Below are 25,856 nucleotides of genomic sequence, written 5' to 3'. Positions count from 1 at the left end.
TGTATGGAATGGAGTTTGCACCTGAAAAGAAACTTTGTGTTCTCAACAAGCTAGATGAAGGACGGCTTTCACACACACTTAACTCTCGGAACTGAGCAAGTGGAGAGACGTTCGTTCATCTAGCACCAAGGGAACGGGTTGCAGGAGACACTTTTTCTCTGCTTTCTCAGTCTGTTTCCTAGTGCCGGTTTGAAGTTCCTGCAGTTTTCACTGTAAAACCGAGTTGAAGCTAGTACCTCCCCAAATATATTTATGGAATGGTGTTTGCAACTGAAAAGAAACTTTGTGTTCCCAACAAGCTAGGTGAAGGACGGCTTTCACACACACATATCTCTCGGAACTGAGCAAGTGGAGAGACGTTCGTTCATCTAGCACCAAGTTAACGGTTTGCAGGAGACACTTTTTCTCAGCTTTCTCAGTCTGTTTCCTAGTGCCGGTTTGAAGTTCCTGCAGTTTTCAGTATAAAACCGAGTTGGAGCTTCTACCTCCCCATATATACATATGGAATGGAGTTTGCAACTGAAAAGAACTTTGTGTTCATAACAAGCTAGGTGAAGGACGGATTTCACACACACTTATCTCTCAGAACTGAGCAAGTGGAGAGACGTTCGTTCATCTAGCACCAAGGGAACGTGTTGCAGGAGACACTTTTTCTCTGCTTTCTCAGTCTGTTTCCTAGTGCCTGTTTGAAGTTCCTACAGTTTTCAGTGTAAAACAGTGTTGAAGGTAGTACCTCCCCATATATATGGATGACGTGGAGTTTGCAACTGAAAAGAAACTTTGTGTTCCAAACAAGCTATGTGAAGGACGGCTTTCACACACACTTATCTCTCAGAACTGAGCAAGTGGAGAGACGTTCGTTCATCTAGCACCAAGGGAACGGGTTGCAGGAGACACTTTTTCTCTGCTTTCTCAGTCTGTTTCTTAGTGCCGGTTTGAAGTTCCTGCAGTTTTCATTGTAAAACCGAGTTGGAGTTTCTACCTACCCATATATATGTATGGAATGGAGTTTGCAACTGAAAAGAATCTTTGTGTTCATAACAAGCTAGGTGAAGGACGGCTTTCACACACAAATATCTCTCAGAACTGAGCAAGTGGAGATACGTTCGTTCATCTAGCACAAAGGGAACGGGTTGCAGGAGACACTTTTTCTCTGCTTTCTCAGTCTCTTTCCTAGAGCCGGTTTGAAGTTCCTGCATTTTTCACTGTAAAACCGAGTTGGAGTTAGTACCTCCCCATATATATGTATGGAATGGAGTTTGCAACTGAAAAGAAACTTTGTGTTCCCAACAAGCAAGGTGAAGGACGGCTTTCACACACAATTATCTCTCAGAACTGAGCAAGTGGAGAGACGATCGTTCATCTAGCACCAAGGAAACGGTTTGCAGGAGACACTTTTTCTCTGGTTTCTCAGTCTGTTTCCTAGTGCCGATTTGAAGTTCCTGCAGTTTTCACTGTAAATCCGAGTTGGAGCTAGTACCCCCCCATATATATGTATGGAATGGAGTTTGCACCTGAAAAGAAACTTTGTGTTCCCAACAAGCTAGGTGAAGGATGGCTTTCACACACACATATCTCATAGAATTGAACAAGTGGGGAGACCTTCGTTCATCTAGCACCAAGGGAACGGGTTGCAGGGGACACTTTACTCTGTTTTCTCAGTCTGTTTCCTGGTGCCTGTTTGAAGTTCTTTCATTTTTCACTGTAAAACCGACTTGGAGCTAGTAACTCCCCATATATATGTATGGAATGGAGTTTGTAACAGAAAAGAAACTTTGTGTTCCCAACAAGCTAGGTGAAGTACGGCTTTCACACACACTTATCACTCGGAACTGAGCAAGTGGAGAGACGTTCGTTCATCTAGCACCAAGTAAATGGTTTGCAGGAGACACTTTTTCTCTGCTTTCTCAGTCTGATTCCTAGTGCCGGTTTGAAGTTCCTGCAGTTTTCATTGTAAACCCGAGTTGGAGTTTCTACCTACCCATATATATGTATGGAATGGAGTTTGCAACTGAAAAGAATCTTTGTGTTCCCAACAAGCTAGGTGAAGGACGGCTTTCACACACAATTATCTCTCAGAACTGAGCAAGTGGAGATACGTTCGTTCATCTAGCACAAAGGGAACGGGTTGCAGGAGACACTTTTTCTCTGCTTTCTCAGTCTGTTTCCTAGTGCCGGTTTGAAGTTCCTGCAGTTTTCACTGTCAAATCGATTTGGAGCTTGTACCTCCCCATATATATGGATGGGGTGGAGTATGCAACTGAAAAAAACTTTGTGTTCCCAACAAGCTAGGTGAAGGACGGCTTTCACATACACATATTTCTCAGAACTGAACAAGTGGAGAGACTTTCGTTCATCTAACACCAAGAGAACGGGTTGCAGGAGACACTTTTTCTCTGCTTTCTCAGTCTGTTTCCTAGTGCCGGTTTGAAGTTCCTGCAGTTTTCAGAGTAAAACCGAGTTGGAGCTTCTACCTCCCCATATATATGTATGGAATGGAGTTTGCAACTGAAAAGATACTTTGTGTTCATAACAAGCTATGTGAAGTATGGCTTTCAAACACACTTATCTCTCAGAACTGAGCAAGTGGAGAGACGTTCGTTCATCTAGCACCAAGGGAAAGGGTTGCAGGAGACATTTTTTCTCTGCTTTCTCAGTCTGTTTCCTAGTGCCGGTTTGAAGTTCCTGCAGTTTTCACTGTAAAATCGAGTTGTAGCTAGTACCTCCCCATATATATGTATGGAATGGAGTTTGCAACTGAAAAGAAAGTTTGTGTTCCCAACAAGCTAGGTGAAGGACGGCTTTCACACTCACTTATCTCTCGCAACTGAGCAAGTGGAGAGACTTTTGTTCATCTAGCACGAAGTGAACGGGTTGCAGGAGACACTTTTTCTCCGCTGTCTCAGTCTGTTTTCTAGGGCCGGTTTGAAGTTCCTGCAGTTTTCACTGTAAAACCGAGTTGGAGCTTGTACCTCCCCATATATAGGTATGGAATGTAGTTTGCAACTGTAAAGAAACTTTGTGTTCCCAACAAGCTAGGTGAAGGACGGCTTTCACACACACATATCTCTCAGAACTGAGCAAGTGGAGAGAGGTTCGTTCATCTAGCACCAATGGAACGGGTTGCAGGAGACACTATTTCTCTGCTTTCTCAGTCTGTTTCCTAATGCCGGTTTGAAGTTCCTGCAGTTTTCACTGTAATACCGAGTTGGAGCTAGTACTTCCCCTTATATATGTATGGAATGGATTTTGCAACTGAAAAGAAACTTTGTGTTCCCAACAAGCTTGATGAAGGACGGCTTTCACACACACATAGCTCTCAGCACTGAGCAAGTTGAGAGACGTTCGTTCATCTAGCACAAAGAAACGGGTTGCAGGAGACACTTTTCTCTGCTTTCTCAGTCTGTTTCCTAGTGCCGGTTTGAAGTTCCTGAAGTTTTCACTGTAAAACCGAGTTGAAGCTAGTACATCCCCATATATACTTATGGAATGGAGTTTGCAACTGAAAAGAAACTTTGTGTTCCCAACAAGCTAAATGAAGGACGGCTTTAACACACACTTAACTCTCGGAACTGAGCAAGTGGAGAGATGTTCGTTCATCTAGCACCAAGGGAACGGGTTGCAGGAGACATTTTCTCTACTTTCTCAGTCTGTTTCCTAGTGCCGGTTTGAAGTTCCTGCAGTTTTCAAATTAAAACCGAGTTGGAGCTAGTACTTCCCCTTATATATGTATGGAATGGAGTTTGCAAATGAAAACAATCTTTGTGTTCCCAACAAGCTTGGAGAAGGACGGCTTTCACACACACTTAGCTCTCAGAACTGAGCAAGTGGAGAGACGTTCGTTCATCTAGCACAAAGGAAACGGGTTGCAGGAGACACTTTTCTCTGCTTTCTCAGTCTGTTTCCTAGTGCCGGTTTGATGTTCCTGCAGTTTTCACTGTAATACCGAGTTGGAGCTAGTACTTCCCCTTATATATGTATGGAATGGATTTTGCAACTGAAAAGAAACTTTGTGTTCCCAACAAGCTAGGTGAAGGACGGCTTTCACACACACTTAACTCTCGGAAATGAGCAAGTGGAGAGACGTTCGTTCATCTAACACCAAGGGAACGGGTTGCAGGAAACACTTTTTCTCTGCTTTCTCAGTCTGTTTCCTAGTACCGGTTTGACGTTCCTGCAGTTTTCACTGTAAAACCGAGTTGAAGCTAGTACCTCACCATATATATGTATGGAATGGAGTTTGCAACTGAAAAGAAACTTTGTGTTCCCAACAAGCTATATGAAGGACGGCTTTCACACACACATATCTCTCAGAACTGAGCAAGTGGAGAGACGTTCGTTCATCTAGCACCAAGGAACGGGTTTCAGGAGACACTTTTTCTCTGCTTTCTCAGTCTGTTTCCTAGTGCCGGTTTGAAGTTCCTGCAGTTTTCACTGTAAAACCGAGTTGGAGCTAGAACCTCCCCATATATATGTATGGAATGGTGTTTGCAACTGAAAAGAAACTTTGTGTTCCCAACAAGCTAGGTGAAGGACGTCTTTCACACACACATATCCCTCAGAGCTGAGAAAGTGGAGAGACTTTCGTTCATCTAACTCCATGGGAACGGCTTGCAGGAGACACTTTTTCTCTGCTTTCTCAGTCTGTTTCCTAGTGCCGGTTTGAAGTTCCTGCAGTTTTCACTGTAAAACCGAGTTGGAGCTAGTACTTCCCCATATATATGTATGGAATGGTGTTTGCAACTGAAAAGAAACTTTGTGTTCCCAAAAAGCTATGTGAAGGACGTCTTTCACATACACTTATCTCTCAGAACTGAGCAAGTGGAGAGACGTTCGTTCATCTAGCACAAAGGGAACGGGTTTCAGGAGACACTTTTTCTCTGCTTTCTCAGTCTGTTTCCTAGTGCCGGTTTGAAGTTCCTGCAGTTTTCACTGTAAAATCGAGTTGGAGCTAGTACCTCCCCATATATATGTATGGAATGGAGTTTGCAACTGAAAAGAAAGTTTGTGTTCCCAACAAGCTAGGTGAAGGACGGCTTTCACACACACTTATCTCTCGCAACTGAGCAAGTGGAGAGACTTTCGTTCATCTAGCACGAAGTGAACGGGTTGCAGGAGACACTTTTTCTCCGCTGTCTCAGTCTGTTTCCTAGTGCCGGTTTGAAGTTCCTGCAGTTTTCACTGTAAAACCGAGTTGAAGATAGTACCTCCCCATATATATGTTAGGAATGGTGTTTGCAACTGAAAAGAAACTTTGTGTTCCCAACAAGCTAGGTGAAGTACGGCTTTCACACACACTTATCTCTCGGAACTGAGCAAGTGGAGAGATGTTCGTTTATCTAGCACCAAGTGAACGGGTTGCAAGGGACACTTTTTCTCTGATTTCTCTGTCTGTTTCCTAGTGCCGTTTTGAAGTTCCTTCAGTTTTAACTGTAAAACCGAGTTGGAGCTAGTACTTCCCCATATATATGTATGGAATGGTGTTTGCAACTGAAAAGAAACTTTGTGTTCCCAAAAGCTATGTGAAGGACGTCTTTCACATACACTTATCTCTCAGAACTGAGCAAGTGGAGAGACGTTCGTTCATCTAGCACAAAGGGAACGGGTTGCAGGAGACACTTTTTCTCTGCTTTCTCAGTCTGTTTCCTAGTGCCGGTTTGAAGTTCCTGCAGTTTTCACTGTAAAATCGAGTTGGAGCTAGTACCTCCCCATATATATGTATGGAATGGAGTTTGCAACTGAAAAGAAAGTTTGTGTTCCCAACAAGCTAGGTGAAGGACGGCTTTCACACACACTTATCTCTCGCAACTTAGCAAGTGGAGAGACTTTCGTTCATCTAGCACGAAGTGAACGGGTTGCAGGAGACACTTTTTCTCCGCTGTCTCAGTGTGTTTCCTAGGGCCGGTTTGAAGTTCCTGCAGTTTTCACTGTAAAACCGAGTTGGAGCTAGTACCTCCCCATATATATGTATGGAATGTAGTTTGCAACTGTAAAGAAACTTTGTGTTCCCAACAAGCTAGGTGAAGGACGGCTTTCACACACACTTATCTCTCAGAACTGAGCAAGTGGAGAGACGTTCGTTCATCTAGCACAAATGAAACGGGTTGCAGGAGACACTATTTCTCTGTTTCTCAGTCTGTTTCCTAATGCCGGTTTGAAGTTCCTGCAGTTTTCACTGTAATACCGACTTGGAGCTAGTACTTCCCCTTATATATGTATGGAATGGATTTTGCAACTGAAAAGAAACTTTGTGTTCCCAACAAGCTTGATGAAGGACGGCTTTCACACACACATAGCTCTCAGCACTGAGCAAGTGGAGAGACGTTCGTTCATCTAGCACAAAGAAACGGGTTGCAGGAGACACTTTTCTCTGCTTTCTCAGTCTGTTTCCTAGTGCCGGTTTGAAGTTCCTGAAGTTTTCACTGTAAAACCGAGTTGGAGCTAGTACATCCCCATATATACTTATGGAATGGAGTTTGCTACTGAAAAGAAACTTTGTGTTCCCAACAAGCTAAATGAAGGACGGCTTTAACACTCACTTAACTCTCAGAACTGAGCAAGTGGAGAGACGTTCGTTCATCTAGCACAAAGGAAACGGGTTGCAGGAGACACTTTTCTCTGCTTTCTCAGTCTGTTTCCTAGTGCCGGTTTGATGTTCCTGCAGTTTTCACTATAAAACCGAGTTGGAGCTAGTAACTCCGCATATATATGTATGGAATGGAGTTTGCAACTGAAAATAAACTTTGTGTTCCCAACAAGCTAGGTGAAGGACGGCTTTCACACACACTTAACTCTCGGAAATGAGCAAGTGGAGAGACGTTCGTTCATCTAACACCAAGGGAACGGGTTGCAGGAAACACTTTTTCTCTGCTTTCTCAGTCTGTTTCCTAGTACCGGTTTGACGTTCCTGCAGTTTTCACTGTAAAACCGAGTTGAAGCTAGTACCTCACCATATATATGTATGGAATGGAGTTTGCAACTGAAAAGAAACTTTGTGTTCCCAACAAGCTATTTGAAGGACGGCTTTCACACACACATATCTCTCAGAACTGAGCAAGTGGAGAGACGTTCGTTCATCTAGCACCAAGGGAACGGGTTGCAGGAGACACTTTTTCTCTGCTTTCTCAGTCTGTTTCCTAGTGCCGGTTTGAAGTTCCTGCAGTTTTCACTGTAAAACCGAGTTGGAGCTAGTACCTCCCCATATATATGTATGGAATGGAGTTTGCAACTGAAAAGAAACTTTGTGTTCCCAACAAGCTAGGTGAAGGACGGCTTTCACACACAGTTATCTCTCAGAACTGAGCAAGTGGAGAGACGTTCGTTCATCTAGCACCAAGGGAACGGGTTTCAGGAGACACTTTTTCTCTGCTTTCTCAGTCTGTTTCCTAGTGCCGGTTTGAAGTTCCTGCAGTTTTCACTGTAAAACCGAGTTGGAGCTAGAACCTCCCCATATATATGTATAGAATGGTGTTTGCAACTGAAAAGAAACTTTGTGTTCCCAACAAGCTAGGTGAAGGACGGCTTTCACACACACATATCCCTCAGAGCTGAGAAAGTGGAGAGACGTTCGTTCATCTAACTCCATGGGAACGGCTTGCAGGAGACACTTTTTCTCTGCTTTCTCAGTCTGTTTCCTAGTGCCGGTTTGATGTACCTGCAGTTTTCACTGTAAAACCGAGTTGGAGCTAGTACTTCCCCATATACATGTATGGAATGGTGTTTGCAACTGAAAAGAAACTTTGTGTTCCCAAAAAGCTATGTGAAGGACGTCTTTCACATACACTTATCTCTCAGAACTGAGCAAGTGGAGAGACGTTCGTTCATCTAGCACAAAGGGAACGGGTTTCAGGAGACACTTTTTCTCTGCTTTCTCAGTCTGTTTCCTAGTGCCGGTTTGAAGTTCCTGCAGTTTTCACTGTAAAATCGAGTTGGAGCTAGTACCTCCCCATATATATGTATGGAATGGAGTTTGCAACTGAAAAGAAAGTTTGTGTTCCCAACAAGCTAGGTGAAGGACGGCTTTCACACACACTTATCTCTCGCAACTGAGCAAGTGGAGAGACTTTCGTTCATCTAGCACGAAGTGAACGGGTTGCAGGAGACACTTTTTCTCCGCTGTCTCAGTCTGTTTCCTAGGGCCGGTTTGAAGTTCCTGCAGTTTTCACTGTAAAACCGAGTTGAAGATAGTACCTCCCCATATATATGTATGGAATGGTGTTTGCTACTGAAAAGAAACTTTGTGTTCCCAACAAGCTAGGTGAAGTACGGCTTTCACACACACTTATCTCTCGGAACTGAGCAAGAGGAGAGATGTTCGTTTATCTAGCACCAAGTGAACGGGTTGCAAGGGACACTTTTTCTCTGATTTCTCAGTCTGTTTCCTAGTGCCGGTTTGAAGTTCCTGCAGTTTTCACTGTAAAACCGAGTTGGAGCTAGTACTTCCCCATATATATGTAGGGAATGGTGTTTGCAACTGAAAAGAAACTTTGTGTTCCCAAAAGCTATGTGAAGGACGTCTTTCACATACACTTATCTCTCAGAACTGAGCAAGTGGAGAGACGTTCGTTCATCTAGCACAAAGGGAACGGGTTGCAGGAGACAATTTTTCTCTGCTTTCTCAGTCTGTTTCCTAGTGCCGGTTTGAAGTTCCTGCTGTTTTCACTGTAAAATCGAGTTGGAGCTAGTACCTCCCCATATATATGTATGGAATGGAGTTTGCAACTGAAAAGAAAGTTTGTGTTCCCAACAAGCTAGGTGAAGGACGGCTTTCACACACACTTATCTCTCAGAACTGAGCAAGTGGAGAGACGTTCGTTCATCTAGCACGAAGTGAACGGGTTGCAGGAGACACTATTTCTCCGCTGTCTCAGTCTGTTTCCTAGGGCCGGTTTGAAGTTCCTGCAGTTTTCACTGTAAAACCGAGTTGGAGCTAGTACCTCCCCATATATATGTATGGAATGTAGTTTGCAACTGTAAAGAAACTTTGTGTTCCCAACAAGCTAGGTGAAGGACGGCTTTCACACACACTTATCTCTCAGAACTGAGCAAGTGGAGAGACGTTCGTTCATCTAGCACAAAGGAAACGGGTTGCAGGAGACACTTTTCTCTGCTTTCTCAGTCTGTTTCCTAGTGCCGGTTTGAAGTTCCTGCAGTTTTCACTGTAATACCGACTTGGAGCTAGTACTTCCCCTTATATATGTATGGAATGGATTTTGCAACTGAAAAGAAACTTTGTGTTCCCAACAAGCTTGATGAAGGACGGCTTTCACACACACATAGCTCTCAGCACTGAGCAAGTGGAGAGACGTTCGTTCATCTAGCACAAAAAACGGGTTGCAGGAGCCACTTTTCTCTGCTTTCTCAGTCTGTTTCCTAGTGCCGGTTTGAAGTTCCTGCAGTTTTCACTGTAAAACCGAGTTGGAGCTAGTACATACCCATATATATTTATGGAATGGAGTTTGCTACTGAAAAGAAACTTTGTTTTCCCAACAAGCTAAATGAAGGACGGCTTTAACACACACTTAACTCTCGGAACTGAGCAAGTGGAGAGATGTTCGTTCATCTAGCATCAAGGGAACGGGTTGCAGGAGACATTTTTCTCTGCATTCTCAGTCTGTTTCCTAGTGCCGGTTTGAAGTTCCTGCAGTTTTCACTGTAAAACCGAGTTGGAGCTAGTACCTCCCCATATATATGTATGGAATGGAGTTTGCAACTTAAAAGGATCTTTGTGTTTCCAACAAGCTTGGAGAAGGACGGCTTTCACACACACATAGCTCTCAGAACTGAGCAAGTGGAGAGACGTTCGTTCATCTAGCACAAAGGAAACGGGTTGCAGGAGACACTTTTCTCTGCTTTCTCAGTCTGTTTCCTAGTGCCGGTTTGAAGTTCCTGCAGTTTTCACTGTAAAACCGAGTTGGAGCTAGTACCTCCCCATATATATGTATGGAATGGAGTTTGCAACTGAAAATAAACTTTGTGTTCCCAACAAGCTAGATGAAGGACGGCTTTCACACACACTTAACTCTCGGAAATGAGCAAGTGGAGAGACGTTCGTTCATCTAACACCAAGGGAACGGGTTGCAGGGGACACTTTTTCTCTGCTTTCTCAGTCTGTTTCCTAGTGCCGATTTGAAGTTCCTGCAGTTTTAAACTGTAAAACAGAGTTGGAGCTAGTACCTCCCCATATATATGTATGGAATGGAGTTTGCACCTGAAAAGAAACTTTGTGTTCTCAACAAGCTAGATGAAGGACGGCTTTCACACACACTTAACTCTCGGAACTGAGCAAGTGGAGAGACGTTCGTTCATCTAGCACCAAGGGAACGGGTTGCAGGAGACACTTTTTCTCTGCTTTCTCAGTCTGTTTCCTAGTGCCGGTTTGAAGTTCCTGCAGTTTTCACTGTAAAACCGAGTTGAAGCTAGAACCTCCCCATATATATTTATGGAATGGTGTTTGCAACTGAAAAGTAACTTTGTGTTCCCAACAAGCTAGTTGAAGTACTGCTTTCACACACACTTCTCTCTCGCAACTGAGCAAGTGGAGAGACGTTCGTTTATCTAGCACCAAGTGAACGGGTTGCAGGAGACACTTTTTCTCTGCTTTCTTAGTCTGTTTCCTAGTTCCGGTTTGAAGTTCCTGCAGTTTTCAGTGTAAAACCGAGTTGGAGCTTCTACCTCCCCATATATATGTATGGAATGGAGTTTGCAACTGAAAAGAAACTTTGTGTTCATAACAAGCTAGGTGAAGGACGGCTTTCAAACACACTTATCTCTTCAGAACTGAGCAAGTGGAGAGACGTTCGTTCATCTAGCACAAAGAAACGGGTTGCAGGAGACACTTTTCTCTGCTTTCTCAGTCTGTTTCCTAGTGCCGGTTTGAAGTTCCTGCAGTTTTCACTGTAAAACCGAGTTGGAGCTTGTACCTCACCATATATATGTATGGAATGGAGTTTGCAACTGAAAAGAATCTTTGTGTTCCCAACAAGCTAAGTGAAGGACGGCTTTCACACACACTTAACTCTCGGAACTGAGCAAGTGGAGAGATGTTCGTTCATCTAGCATCAAGGGAACGGGTTGCAGGAGACATTTTTCTCTGCATTCTCAGTCTGTTTCCTAGTGCCGGTTTGAAGTTCCTGCAGTTTTCACTGTAAAACCGAGTTGGAGCTAGTACCTCCCCATATATATGTATGGAATGGAGTTTCCAACTTAAAAGGATCTTTGTGTTTCCAACAAGCTTGGAGAAGGACGGCTTTCACACACACATAGCTCTCAGAACTGAGCAAGTGGAGAGACGTTCGTTCATCTAGCACAAAGGAAACGGGTTGCAGGAGACACTTTTCTCTGCTTTCTCAGTCTGTTTCCTAGTGCTGGTTTGAAGTTCCTGCAGTTTTCACTGTAAAACCGAATTGGAGCTAGTACCTCCCCATATATATGTATGGAATGGAGTTTGCAACTGAAAATAAACTTTGTGTTCCCAACAAGCTAGATGAAGGACGGCTTTCACACACACTTAACTCTCGGAAATGAGCAAGTGGAGAGACGTTCGTTCATCTAACACCAAGGGAACGGGTTGCAGGGGACACTTTTTCTCTGCTTTCTCAGTCTGTTTCCTAGTGCCGATTTGATGTTCCTGCAGTTTTAAACGGTAAAACAGAGTTGGAGCTAGTACCTCCCCATATATATGTATGGAATGGAGTTTGCACCTGAAAAGAAACTTTGTGTTCTCAACAAGCTAGATGAAGGACGGCTTTCACACACACTTAACTCTCGGAACTGAGCAAGTGGAGAGACGTTCGTTCATCTAGCACCAAGGGAACGGGTTGCAGGAGACACTTTTTCTCTGCTTTCTCAGTCTGTTTCCTAGTGCCGGTTTGAAGTTCCTGCAGTTTTCACTGTAAAACCGAGTTGAAGCTAGTACCTCCCCATATATATTTATGGAATGGTGTTTGCAACTGAAAAGAAACTTTGTGTTCCCAACAAGCATGGTGAAGGACGGCTTTCACACACAATTATCTCTCAGAACTGAGCAAGTGGAGAGACGTTCGTTCATCTAGCACCAAGGGAACGGGTTGAAGGAGACACTTTTTCTCTGCATTCTCAGTCTGTTTCTTAGTGCCGGTTTGAAGTTCCTGCAGTTTTCATTTTAAAACCGAGTTGGAGCTAGTACCTCCCCATATACATGGATGGAATGCAGTTTGCAACTGAAAAGAAACTTTGTGTTCATAATAAGCTAGTTGAAGGACGGCTTTCACACACACTTATCTCTCAGAACTGAGCAAGTGGAGAGACTTTCGTTCATCTAGCACAAAGGGAACGGTTTGCAGGAGACACTTTTTCTCTGCTTTCTCAGTCTGTTTCCTAGTGCCGATTTGATGTTCCTGCAGTTTTAAACTGTAAAACAGAGTTGGAGCTAGTACCTCCCCATATATATGTATGGAATGGAGTTTGCACCTGAAAAGAAACTTTGTGTTCTCAACAAGCTAGATGAAGGACGGCTTTCACACACACTTAACTCTCGGAACTGAGCAAGTGGAGAGACGTTCGTTCATCTAGCACCAAGGGAACGGTTTGCAGGAGACACTTTTTCTCTGCTTTCTCAGTCTGTTTCCTAGTGCCGATTTGAAGTTCCTGCAGTTTTCACTGTAAAACCGAGTTGAAGCTAGTACCTCCCCATATATATTTATGGAATGGTGTTTGCAACTGAAAAGTAACTTTGTGTTCCCAACAAGCTAATTGAAGTACTGCTTTCACACACACTTATCTCTCGGAACTGAGCAAGTGGAGAGACGTTCGTTTATCTAGCACCAAGTGAACGGGTTGCAGGAGACACTTTTTCTCTGCTTTCTTAGTCTGTTTCCTAGTGCCGGTTTGAAGTTCCTGCAGTTTTCAGTGTAAAACCGAGTTGGAGCTTCTACCTCCCCATATATATGTATGGAATTGAGTTTGCAACTGAAAAGAAACTTTGTGTTCATAACAAGCTAGGTGAAGGACTGCTTTCAAACACACTTATCTCTTCAGAACTGAGCAAGTGGAGAGACTTTCGTTCATCTAGCACCAAGGGAACGGGTTGCAGGAGACACTTATTCTCTGCTTTCTCAGTCTGTTTCCTAGTGCCGGTTTGAAGTTCCTGCAGTTTTCAGTGTAAACCCGATTTGGAGTTAGTACCTCCACATATATATGTATCGAATGGGGTTTGCAACTGAAAAGAAACTTTGTGTTCCCAACAAGCTAGGTGAAGTACGGCTTTCACACACAATTATCTCTCAGAACTGAGCAATTGGATAGACGTTCGTTCATCTAGCACCAAGGGAACGGGTTGCAGGAGACACTTTTTCTCTGCATTCTCAGTCTGTTTCTTAGTGCCGGTTTGAAGTTCCTGCAGTTTTCATTGTAAAACCGAGTTGGAGCTAGTACCTCCCCATATATATGGATGGAGTGCAGTTTGTAACTGAAAAGAAACTTTGTGTTCATAACAAGCTAGTTGAAGGACGGCTTTCACACACACTTATCTCTCAGAACTGAGCAAGTGGAGAGACTTTCGTTCATCTAGCACAAAGGGAACGGATTGCAGGAGACACTTTTTCTCTGCTTTCTCAGTCTGTTTCCTAGAGCCGGTTTGAAGTTCCTGCAGTTTTCACTGTAAAACCGGGTTGGAGTTAGTACCTCCCCATATATATGTATGGAATGGAGTTTGCAACTGAAAAGAAACTTTGTGTTCCCAACAAGCAAGGTGAAGGACGGCTTTCACACACAATTATCTCTCAGAACTGAGCAAGTGGAGAGACGTTCGTTCATCTAGCACCAAGGGAACGGGTTGAAGGAGACACTTTTTCTCTGCATTCTCAGTCTGTTTCTTAGTGCCGGTTTGAAGTTCCTGCAGTTTTCATTGTAAAACCGAGTTGGAGCTAGTACCTCCCCATATACATGGATGGAATGCAGTTTGCAACTGAAAAGAAACTTTGTGTTCATAACAAGCTAGTTGAAGGACGGCTTTCACACACACATCTCTCAGAACTGAGCAAGTGGAGAGACTTTCGTTCATCTAGCACAAAGGGAACGGTTTGCAGGAGACACTTTTTCTCTGCTTTCTCAGTCTGTTTCCTAGAGCCGGTTTGAAGTTCCTGCAGTTTTCACTGTAAAACCGAGTTGGAGCTAGTACCTCCCCATATATATGTACGGAATGGAGTTTGCAACTGAAAAGAAACTTTGTGTTCCCAACAAGCTAGGTGAAGGATGGCTTTCACACACACATATCTCTCAGAACTGAGCAAGTGGGGAGACGTTCGTTCATCTAGCACCAAGGGAACGGGTTGCAGGGGACACTTTACTCTGGTTTCTCAGTCTGTTTCCTGGTGCCTGTTTGAAATTCCTTCATTTTTCACTGTAAAACCGACTTGGAGCTACTAACTCCCCATATATATGTATGGAATGGAGTTTGTAACAGAAAAGAAACTTTGTGTTCCCAACAAGCTAGGTGAAGGACGGCTTTCACACACACTTATCTCTCAGAACTGAGCAAGTGGAGAGACTTTCGTTCATCTAGCACAAAGGGAACGGTTTGCAGGAGACACTTTTTCTCTGCTTTCTCAGTCTGTTTCCTAGAGCCGGTTTGAAGTTCCTGCAGTTTTCACTGTAAAACCGAGTTGGAGTTAGTACCTCCCAATATATATGTATGGAATGGAGTTTGCAACTGAAAAGAAACTTTGTGTTCCAAACAAGCAAGGTGAAGGACGGCTTTCACACACAATTATCTCTCAGAACTGAGCAAGTGGAGAGACGATCGTTCATCTAGCACCAAGGAAACGGTTTGCAGGAGACACTTTTTCTCTGGTTTCTCAGTCTGTTTCCTAGTGCCGATTTGAAGTTCCTGCAGTTTTCACTGTAAAACCGAGTTGGAGCTAGTACCTCCCCATATATATGTACGGAATGGAGTTTGCAACTGAAAAGAAACTTTGTGTTCCCAACAAGCTAGGTGAAGGATGGCTTTCACACACTCATATCTCTCAGAACTGAGCAATTGGATAGACGTTCGTTCATCTAGCACCAAGGGAACGGGTTGCAGGGGACACTTTACTCTGGTTTCTCAGTCTGTTTCCTGGTGCCTGTTTGAAGTTCCTTCATTTTTCACTGTAAAACCGACTTGGAGCTAGTAACTCCCCATATATATGTATGGAATGGAGTTTGTAACAGAAAAGAAACTTTGTGTTCCCAACAAGCTAGGTGAAGGACGGCTTTCACACACACTTATCTCTCAGAACTGAGCAAGTGGGAGACGTTCGTTCATCTAGCACCAAGTAAATGCTTTGCAGGAGACACTATTTCTCTGCTTTCTCATTCTGATTCCTAGTGCCGGTTTGAAGTTCCTGCAGTTTTCATTGTAAAACCGAGTTGGAGTTTCTACCTACCCATATATATGTATGGAATGGAGTTTGCAACTGAAAAGAATCTTTGTGTTCATAACAAGCTAGGTGAAGGACGGCTTTCACACACAATTATCCCTCAGAACTGAGCAAGTGGAGATACGTTCGTTCATGTAGCACAAAGGGAACGGGTTGCAGTAGACACTTTTTCTCTGCTTTCTCAGTCTGTTTACTAGTGCCGGTTTGAAGTTCCTGCAGTTTTCACTGTCAAATCGATTTGGAGCTAGTACCTCCCCATATATATGGATGGGGTGGAGTTTGCAACTGAAAAAAACTTTGTGTTCCCAACAAGCTAGGTGAAGGACGGCTTTCACATACACATATCTCTCAGAACTGAACAAGTGGAGAGACTTTCGTTCATCTACCACCAAGGGAACGGGTTGCAGGAGACACTATTTCTCTGCTTTCTCAGTCTGTTTCCTAGTGCCGGTTTGAAGTTCCTGCAGTTTTCAGAGTAAAACCGAGTTGGAGCTTCTACCTCCCCATATATATGTATGGAATGGAGTTTGCAACTGAAAAGAAACTTTGTGTTCATAACAAGCTATGTGAAGTACGGCTTTCAAACACACTTATCTCTCAGAACTGAGCAAGTGGAGAGACGTTCGTTCATCTAGCACCAAAGGAACGGGTTGCAGGAGACACTTTTTCTCTGCTTTCTCAGTCTGTTTCTAGTGCCGGTTTGAAGTTCCTGCAGTTTTCAGTGTAAAACCGAGTTGGAGTTATTACCTCCCCATATATATAGATGGAGAGGAGTTTGCAACTGAAAAGAATCTTTGTGTTCCCAACAAGCTAGGTGAAGGACGGCTTTCACACACACTTATCTCTCGGAACTGAGCAAGTGGAGAGACGTTCGTTCATCTATCACCAAGGGAACGGATTGCAGGAGACACTTTTTCTCTGCTTTCTCAGTTTGTTTCCTAGTGCCGGTTTGAAGTTCATGCAGTTTTCACTGTCAAACAGTGTTGGAGCTAGTACCTCCCCTTATATATGTATGGAATGGAGTTTGCAACTGAAAAGAAACTTTGTGTTCCCAACAAGCTAGTTGAAGGACGGCTTTCACACACACTTACCTCTCAGAACTGAGCAAGTGGAGAGACGTTCGTTTATCTAGCACCAAGTGAACGGGTTGCAGGAGACACTTTTTCTCTGCATTCTCAGTCTGTTTCTTAGTGCCGGTTTGAAGTTCCTGCAGTTTTCATTGTAAAACCGAGTTGGAGCTAGTACCTCCCCATATATATGGATGGAGTGCAGTTTGCAACTGAAAAGAAACTTTGTGTTCATAACAAGCTAGTTGAAGGACGGCTTTCACACACACTTATCTCTCAGAACTGAGCAAGTGGAGAGACTTTCGTTCATCTAGCACAAAGGGAACGGGTTGCAGGAGACACTTTTTCTCTGCTTTCTCAGTCTGTTTCCTAGAGCCGGTTTGAAGTTCCTGCAGTTTTCACTGTAAAACCGAGTTGGAGTTAGTACCTCCCCATATATATGTATGGAATGGAGTTTGCAACTGAAAAGAAACTTTGTGTTCCCAACAAGCAAGGTGAAGGAAGGCTTTCACACACATTTATCTCTCAGAACTGAGCAAGTGGAGAGACGTTCGTTCATCTAGCACCAAGGGAACGGGATGAAGGAGACACTTTTTCTCTGCATTCTCAGTCTGTTTCTTAGTGCCGGTTTGAAGTTCCTGCAGTTTTCATTGTAAAACCGAGTTGGAGCTAGTACCTCCCCATATACATGGATGGAATGCAGTTTGCAACTGAAAAGAAACTTTGTGTTCATAACAAGCTAGTTGAATTACGGCTTTCACACACACTTATCTCTCAGAACTGAGCAAGTGGAGAGACTTTCGTTCATCTAGCACAAAGGGAACGGTTTGCAGGAGACACTTTTTCTCTGCTTTCTCAGTCTGTTTCCTAGAGCCGGTTAGAAGTTCCTGCAGTTTTCACTGTAAAACCGAGTTGGAGTTAGTACCTCCCCATATATATGTATGGAATGGAGTTTGCAACTGAAAAGAAACTTTGTGTTCCCAACAAGCAAGGTGAAGGACGGCTTTCACACACAATTATCTCTCAGAACTGAGCAAGTGGAGAGACGATCGTTCATCTAGCACCAAGGAAACGGTTTGCAGGAGACACTTTTTCTCTGGTTACTCAGTCTGTTTCCTAGTGCCGATTTGAAGTTCCTGCAGTTTTCACTGTAAAACCGAGTTGGAGCTAGTACCTCACCATATATATGTACGGAATGGAGTTTGCAACTGAAAAGAAACTTTGTGTTCCCAACAAGCTAGGTGAAGGATGGCTTTCACACACACATATCTCTCAGAACTGAGCAAGTGGGGAGACGTTCGTTCATCTAGCACCAAGGGAACGGTTTGCAGGGGACACTTTACTCTGGTTTCTCAGTCTGTTTCCTGGTGCCTGTTTGAAGTTCCTTCATTTTTCACTGTAAAACCGACTTGGAGCTAGTAACTCCCCATATATATGTATGGAATGGAGTTTGTAACAGAAAAGAAACTTTGTGTTCCCAACAAGTTAGGTGAAGGACGGCTTTCACATACACTTATCACTCGGAACTGAGCAAGTGGGAGACGTTCGTTCATCTAGCACCAAGTAAATGCTTTGCAGGAGACACTTTTTCTCTGCTTTCTCAGTCTGATTCCTAGTGCCGGTTTGAAGTTCCTGCAGTTTTCATTGTAAAACCGAGTTGGAGTTTCTACCTACCCATATATATGTATGGAATGGAGTTTGCAACTGAAAAGAATCTTTGTGTTCATAACAAGTTAGTTGAAGGACGGCTTTCACACACAATTATCCCTCAGAACTGAGCAAGTGGAGATACGTTCGTTCATCTAGCACAAAGGGAACGGGTTGCAGGAGACACTTTTTCTCTGCTTTCTCAGTCTGTTTACTAGTGCCGGTTTGAAGTTCCTGCAGTTTTCACTGTCAAATCGATTTGGAGCTAGTACCTCCCCATATATATGGATGGGGTGGAGTTTGCAACTGAAAAAAACTTTGTGTTCCCAACAAGCTAGGTGAAGGACGGCTTTCACATACACATATCTCTCAGAACTGAACAAGTGGAGAGACTTTCGTTCATCTACCACCAAGGGAACGGGTTGCAGGAGACACTATTTCTCTGCTTTCTCAGTCTGTTTCCTAGTGCCGGTTTGAAGTTCCTGCAGTTTTCAGAGTAAAACCGAGTTGGAGCTTCTACCTCCCCATATATATGTATGGAATGGAGTTTGCAACTGAAAAGAAACTTTGTGTTCATAACAAGCTATGTGAAGTACGGCTTTCAAACACACTTATCTCTCAGAACTGAGCAAGTGGAGAGACGTTCGTTCATCTAGCACCAAAGGAACGGGTTGCAGGAGACACTTTTTCTCTGCTTTCTCAGTCTGTTTCTAGTGCCGGTTTGAAGTTCCTGCAGTTTTCAGTGTAAAACCGAGTTGGAGTTATTACCTCCCCATATATATAGATGGAGAGGAGTTTGCAACTGAAAAGAATCTTTGTGTTTCCAACAAGCTAGGTGAAGGACGGCTTTCACACACACTTATCTCTCGGAACTGAGAAAGTGGAGAGACGTTCGTTCATCTAGCACCAAGGGAACGGATTGCAGGAGACACTTTTTCTCTGCTTTCTCAGTCTGTTTCCTAGTGCCGGTTTGCATTTCCTGCAGTTTTCACTGTCAAACAGATTTGGAGCTAGTACCTCCCCATATATATGAATGGAATGGAGTTTGCAACTGAAAAGAAACTTTGTGTTCCCAACAAGCTAGGTGAAGGACGGCTTTCACACACAGTTATCTCTCAGAACTGAGCAAGTGGCGAGACGTTCGTTCACCTAGCACCAAGTGAACGGGTTGAAGGAGACACATTTTCTCTGCTTTCTCAGTCTGTTTCCTAGTGCCGGGTTGAAGTTCCTGCAGTTTTCACTATAAAACCGAGTTGGAGCTAGTAACTCCGCATATATATGTATGGAATGGAGTTTGCAACTGAAAATAAACTTTGTGTTCCCAACAAGCTAGATGAAGGACGGCTTTCACACACACTTAACTCTCGGAAATGAGCAAGTGGAGAGACGTTCGTTCATCTAACACCAAGGGAACGGGTTGCAGGGGACACTTTTTCTCTGCTTTCTCAGTCTGTTTCCTAGTGCCGGTATGAAGTTCCTGCAGTTTTCACTGTAAAACCGAGTTGGAGCTAGTACTTCCACATATATATTTATGGAATGGAGTTTGCATCTGAAAAGAAACTTTGTGTTCCCAACAAGCTAGGTGAAGGACGGCTTTCACACACACTTAGCTCTCAGACCTGAGCAAGTTGAGAGACGTTCGTTCATCTAGCACAAAGGAAACGGGTTGCAGGAGACACTTTTTCTCTGCTTTCTCAGTCTGTTTCCTAGTGACGATTTGATATTCCTGCAGTTTTCACTGTAAAACCGAGTTGAAGCTAGTACCTCCCCATATATATGTATGGAATGGTGTTTGCAACTGAAAAGAAACTTTGTGTTCATAACAAGCTAGGTGAAGGACGGCTTTCACACACAATTATCCCTCAGAACTGAGCAAGTGGAGATACGTTCGTTCATGTAGCACAAAGGGAACGGGTTGCAGTAGACACTTTTTCTCTGCTTTCTCAGTCTGTTTACTAGTGCCGGTTTGAAGTTCCTGCAGTTTTCACTGTCAAATCGATTTGGAGCTAGTACCTCCCCATATATATGGATGGGGTGGAGTTTGCAACTGAAAAAAACTTTGTGTTCCCAACAAGCTAGGTGAAGGACGGCTTTCACATACACATATCTCTCAGAACTGAACAAGTGGAGAGACTTTCGTTCATCTACCACCAAGGGAACGGGTTGCAGGAGACACTATTTCTCTGCTTTCTCAGTCTGTTTCCTAGTGCCGGTTTGAAGTTCCTGCAGTTTTCAGAGTAAAACCGAGTTGGAGCTTCTACCTCCCCATATATATGTATGGAATGGAGTTTGCAACTGAAAAGAAACTTTGTGTTCATAACAAGCTATGTGAAGTACGGCTTTCAAACACACTTATCTCTCAGAACTGAGCAAGTGGAGAGACGTTCGTTCATCTAGCACCAAAGGAACGGGTTGCAGGAGACACTTTTTCTCTGCTTTCTCAGTCTGTTTCTAGTGCCGGTTTGAAGTTCCTGCAGTTTTCAGTGTAAAACCGAGTTGGAGTTATTACCTCCCCATATATATAGATGGAGAGGAGTTTGCAACTGAAAAGAATCTTTGTGTTCCCAACAAGCTAGGTGAAGGACGGCTTTCACACACACTTATCTCTCGGAACTGAGCAAGTGGAGAGACGTTCGTTCATCTATCACCAAGGGAACGGATTGCAGGAGACACTTTTTCTCTGCTTTCTCAGTTTGTTTCCTAGTGCCGGTTTGAAGTTCATGCAGTTTTCACTGTCAAACAGTGTTGGAGCTAGTACCTCCCCTTATATATGTATGGAATGGAGTTTGCAACTGAAAAGAAACTTTGTGTTCCCAACAAGCTAGTTGAAGGACGGCTTTCACACACACTTACCTCTCAGAACTGAGCAAGTGGAGAGACGTTCGTTTATCTAGCACCAAGTGAACGGGTTGCAGGAGACACTTTTTCTCTGCATTCTCAGTCTGTTTCTTAGTGCCGGTTTGAAGTTCCTGCAGTTTTCATTGTAAAACCGAGTTGGAGCTAGTACCTCCCCATATATATGGATGGAGTGCAGTTTGCAACTGAAAAGAAACTTTGTGTTCATAACAAGCTAGTTGAAGGACGGCTTTCACACACACTTATCTCTCAGAACTGAGCAAGTGGAGAGACTTTCGTTCATCTAGCACAAAGGGAACGGGTTGCAGGAGACACTTTTTCTCTGCTTTCTCAGTCTGTTTCCTAGAGCCGGTTTGAAGTTCCTGCAGTTTTCACTGTAAAACCGAGTTGGAGTTAGTACCTCCCCATATATATGTATGGAATGGAGTTTGCAACTGAAAAGAAACTTTGTGTTCCCAACAAGCAAGGTGAAGGAAGGCTTTCACACACATTTATCTCTCAGAACTGAGCAAGTGGAGAGACGTTCGTTCATCTAGCACCAAGGGAACGGGATGAAGGAGACACTTTTTCTCTGCATTCTCAGTCTGTTTCTTAGTGCCGGTTTGAAGTTCCTGCAGTTTTCATTGTAAAACCGAGTTGGAGCTAGTACCTCCCCATATACATGGATGGAATGCAGTTTGCAACTGAAAAGAAACTTTGTGTTCATAACAAGCTAGTTGAATTACGGCTTTCACACACACTTATCTCTCAGAACTGAGCAAGTGGAGAGACTTTCGTTCATCTAGCACAAAGGGAACGGTTTGCAGGAGACACTTTTTCTCTGCTTTCTCAGTCTGTTTCCTAGAGCCGGTTAGAAGTTCCTGCAGTTTTCACTGTAAAACCGAGTTGGAGTTAGTACCTCCCCATATATATGTATGGAATGGAGTTTGCAACTGAAAAGAAACTTTGTGTTCCCAACAAGCAAGGTGAAGGACGGCTTTCACACACAATTATCTCTCAGAACTGAGCAAGTGGAGAGACGATCGTTCATCTAGCACCAAGGAAACGGTTTGCAGGAGACACTTTTTCTCTGGTTACTCAGTCTGTTTCCTAGTGCCGATTTGAAGTTCCTGCAGTTTTCACTGTAAAACCGAGTTGGAGCTAGTACCTCACCATATATATGTACGGAATGGAGTTTGCAACTGAAAAGAAACTTTGTGTTCCCAACAAGCTAGGTGAAGGATGGCTTTCACACACACATATCTCTCAGAACTGAGCAAGTGGGGAGACGTTCGTTCATCTAGCACCAAGGGAACGGTTTGCAGGGGACACTTTACTCTGGTTTCTCAGTCTGTTTCCTGGTGCCTGTTTGAAGTTCCTTCATTTTTCACTGTAAAACCGACTTGGAGCTAGTAACTCCCCATATATATGTATGGAATGGAGTTTGTAACAGAAAAGAAACTTTGTGTTCCCAACAAGTTAGGTGAAGGACGGCTTTCACATACACTTATCACTCGGAACTGAGCAAGTGGGAGACGTTCGTTCATCTAGCACCAAGTAAATGCTTTGCAGGAGACACTTTTTCTCTGCTTTCTCAGTCTGATTCCTAGTGCCGGTTTGAAGTTCCTGCAGTTTTCATTGTAAAACCGAGTTGGAGTTTCTACCTACCCATATATATGTATGGAATGGAGTTTGCAACTGAAAAGAATCTTTGTGTTCATAACAAGTTAGTTGAAGGACGGCTTTCACACACAATTATCCCTCAGAACTGAGCAAGTGGAGATACGTTCGTTCATCTAGCACAAAGGGAACGGGTTGCAGGAGACACTTTTTCTCTGCTTTCTCAGTCTGTTTACTAGTGCCGGTTTGAAGTTCCTGCAGTTTTCACTGTCAAATCGATTTGGAGCTAGTACCTCCCCATATATATGGATGGGGTGGAGTTTGCAACTGAAAAAAACTTTGTGTTCCCAACAAGCTAGGTGAAGGACGGCTTTCACATACACATATCTCTCAGAACTGAACAAGTGGAGAGACTTTCGTTCATCTACCACCAAGGGAACGGGTTGCAGGAGACACTATTTCTCTGCTTTCTCAGTCTGTTTCCTAGTGCCGGTTTGAAGTTCCTGCAGTTTTCAGAGTAAAACCGAGTTGGAGCTTCTACCTCCCCATATATATGTATGGAATGGAGTTTGCAACTGAAAAGAAACTTTGTGTTCATAACAAGCTATGTGAAGTACGGCTTTCAAACACACTTATCTCTCAGAACTGAGCAAGTGGAGAGACGTTCGTTCATCTAGCACCAAAGGAACGGGTTGCAGGAGACACTTTTTCTCTGCTTTCTCAGTCTGTTTCTAGTGCCGGTTTGAAGTTCCTGCAGTTTTCAGTGTAAAACCGAGTTGGAGTTATTACCTCCCCATATATATAGATGGAGAGGAGTTTGCAACTGAAAAGAATCTTTGTGTTTCCAACAAGCTAGGTGAAGGACGGCTTTCACACACACTTATCTCTCGGAACTGAGAAAGTGGAGAGACGTTCGTTCATCTAGCACCAAGGGAACGGATTGCAGGAGACACTTTTTCTCTGCTTTCTCAGTCTGTTTCCTAGTGCCGGTTTGCATTTCCTGCAGTTTTCACTGTCAAACAGATTTGGAGCTAGTACCTCCCCATATATATGAATGGAATGGAGTTTGCAACTGAAAAGAAACTTTGTGTTCCCAACAAGCTAGGTGAAGGACGGCTTTCACACACAGTTATCTCTCAGAACTGAGCAAGTGGCGAGACGTTCGTTCACCTAGCACCAAGTGAACGGGTTGAAGGAGACACATTTTCTCTGCTTTCTCAGTCTGTTTCCTAGTGCCGGGTTGAAGTTCCTGCAGTTTTCACTATAAAACCGAGTTGGAGCTAGTAACTCCGCATATATATGTATGGAATGGAGTTTGCAACTGAAAATAAACTTTGTGTTCCCAACAAGCTAGATGAAGGACGGCTTTCACACACACTTAACTCTCGGAAATGAGCAAGTGGAGAGACGTTCGTTCATCTAACACCAAGGGAACGGGTTGCAGGGGACACTTTTTCTCTGCTTTCTCAGTCTGTTTCCTAGTGCCGGTATGAAGTTCCTGCAGTTTTCACTGTAAAACCGAGTTGGAGCTAGTACTTCCACATATATATTTATGGAATGGAGTTTGCATCTGAAAAGAAACTTTGTGTTCCCAACAAGCTAGGTGAAGGACGGCTTTCACACACACTTAGCTCTCAGACCTGAGCAAGTTGAGAGACGTTCGTTCATCTAGCACAAAGGAAACGGGTTGCAGGAGACACTTTTTCTCTGCTTTCTCAGTCTGTTTCCTAGTGACGATTTGATATTCCTGCAGTTTTCACTGTAAAACCGAGTTGAAGCTAGTACCTCCCCATATATATGTATGGAATGGTGTTTGCAACTGAAAAGAAACTTTGTGTTCCCAACAAGCTAGGTGAAGGATGGCTTTCACACACACTTATCTCTCGGAACTGAGCAAGAGGAGAGACGTTCGTTCATCTAGCACCAAGGGAACGGTTTGCAGGAGACACTTTTTCTCTGCATTCTCAGTCTGTTTCCTAGTGCCGGTATGAAGTTCCTGCAGTTTTCACTGTAAAACCGAGTTGGAGCTAGTACTTCCCCATATATATTTATGGAATGGAGTTTGCATCTGAAAAGAAACTTTGTGTTCCCAACAAGCTAGGTGAAGGACGGCTTTCACACACACTTAGCTCTCAGACCTGAGCAAGTTGAGAGACGTTCGTTCATCTAGCACAAAGGAAACGGGTTGCAGGAGACACTTTTTCTCTGCTTTCTCAGTCTGTTTCCTAGTGACGATTTGATGTTCCTGCAGTTTTAACTGTAAAACAGAGTTGGAGCTAGTACCTCCCCATATATATGTATGGAATGGAGTTTGCACCTGAAAAGGAACTTTGTGTTCTCAACAAGCTAGATGAAGGACGGCTTTCACACACACTTAACTCACGGAACTGAGCAAGTGGAGGGATGTTCGTTCATCTATCACCAAGGGAACGGATTGCAGGAGACACTTTTTCTCTGCTTTCTCAGTTTGTTTCCTAGTGCCGGTTTGAAGTTCATGCAGTTTTCACTGTCAAACAGAGTTGGAGCTAGTACCTCCCCTTATATATGTATGGAATGGAGTTTGCAACTGAAAAGAAACTTTGTGTTCCCAACAAGCTAGTTGAAGGACGGCTTTCACACACACTTACCTCTCAGAACTGAGCAAGTGGAGAGACGTTCGTTCATATAGCACCAAGAAAACGGGTTGCAGGTGACACTTTTTCTCTGCTTTCTCAGTCTGTTTCCTAGTGCCGGTTTGCATTTCCTGCAGTTTTCACTGTCAAACAGATTTGGAGCTAGTACCTCCCCATATATATGAATGGAATGGAGTTTGCAACTGAAAAGAAACTTTGTGTTCCCAACAAGCTAGTTGAAGTACTGCTTTCACACACACTTATCTCTCGGAACTGAGCAAGTGGAGAGACGTTCGTTTATCTAGCACCAAGTGAACGGGTTGCAGGAGACACTTTTTCTCTGCATTCTCAGTCTGTTTCTTAGTGCCGGTTTGAAGTTCCTGCAGTTTTCATTGTAAAACCGAGTTGGAGCTAGTACCTCCCCATATATATGGATGGAGTGCAGTTTGCAACTGAAAAGAAACTTTGTGTTCATAACAAGCTAGTTGAAGGACGGCTTTCACACACACTTATCTCTCAGAACTGAGCAAGTGGAGAGACTTTCGTTCATCTAGCACAAAGGGAACGGGTTGCAGGAGACACTTTTTCTCTGCTTTCTCAGTCTGTTTCCTAGAGCCGGTTTGAAGTTCCTGCAGTTTTCACTGTAAAACCGAGTTGGAGTTAGTACCTCCCCATAT

The sequence above is a fragment of the Camelus dromedarius genome, unplaced genomic scaffold (genome assembly GCF_036321535.1).
Source record: "Camelus dromedarius isolate mCamDro1 unplaced genomic scaffold, mCamDro1.pat HAP1_SCAFFOLD_121, whole genome shotgun sequence".
Taxonomy (NCBI): domain Eukaryota; kingdom Metazoa; phylum Chordata; class Mammalia; order Artiodactyla; family Camelidae; genus Camelus; species Camelus dromedarius.
This window is presented reverse-complemented; position numbering follows the sequence as displayed.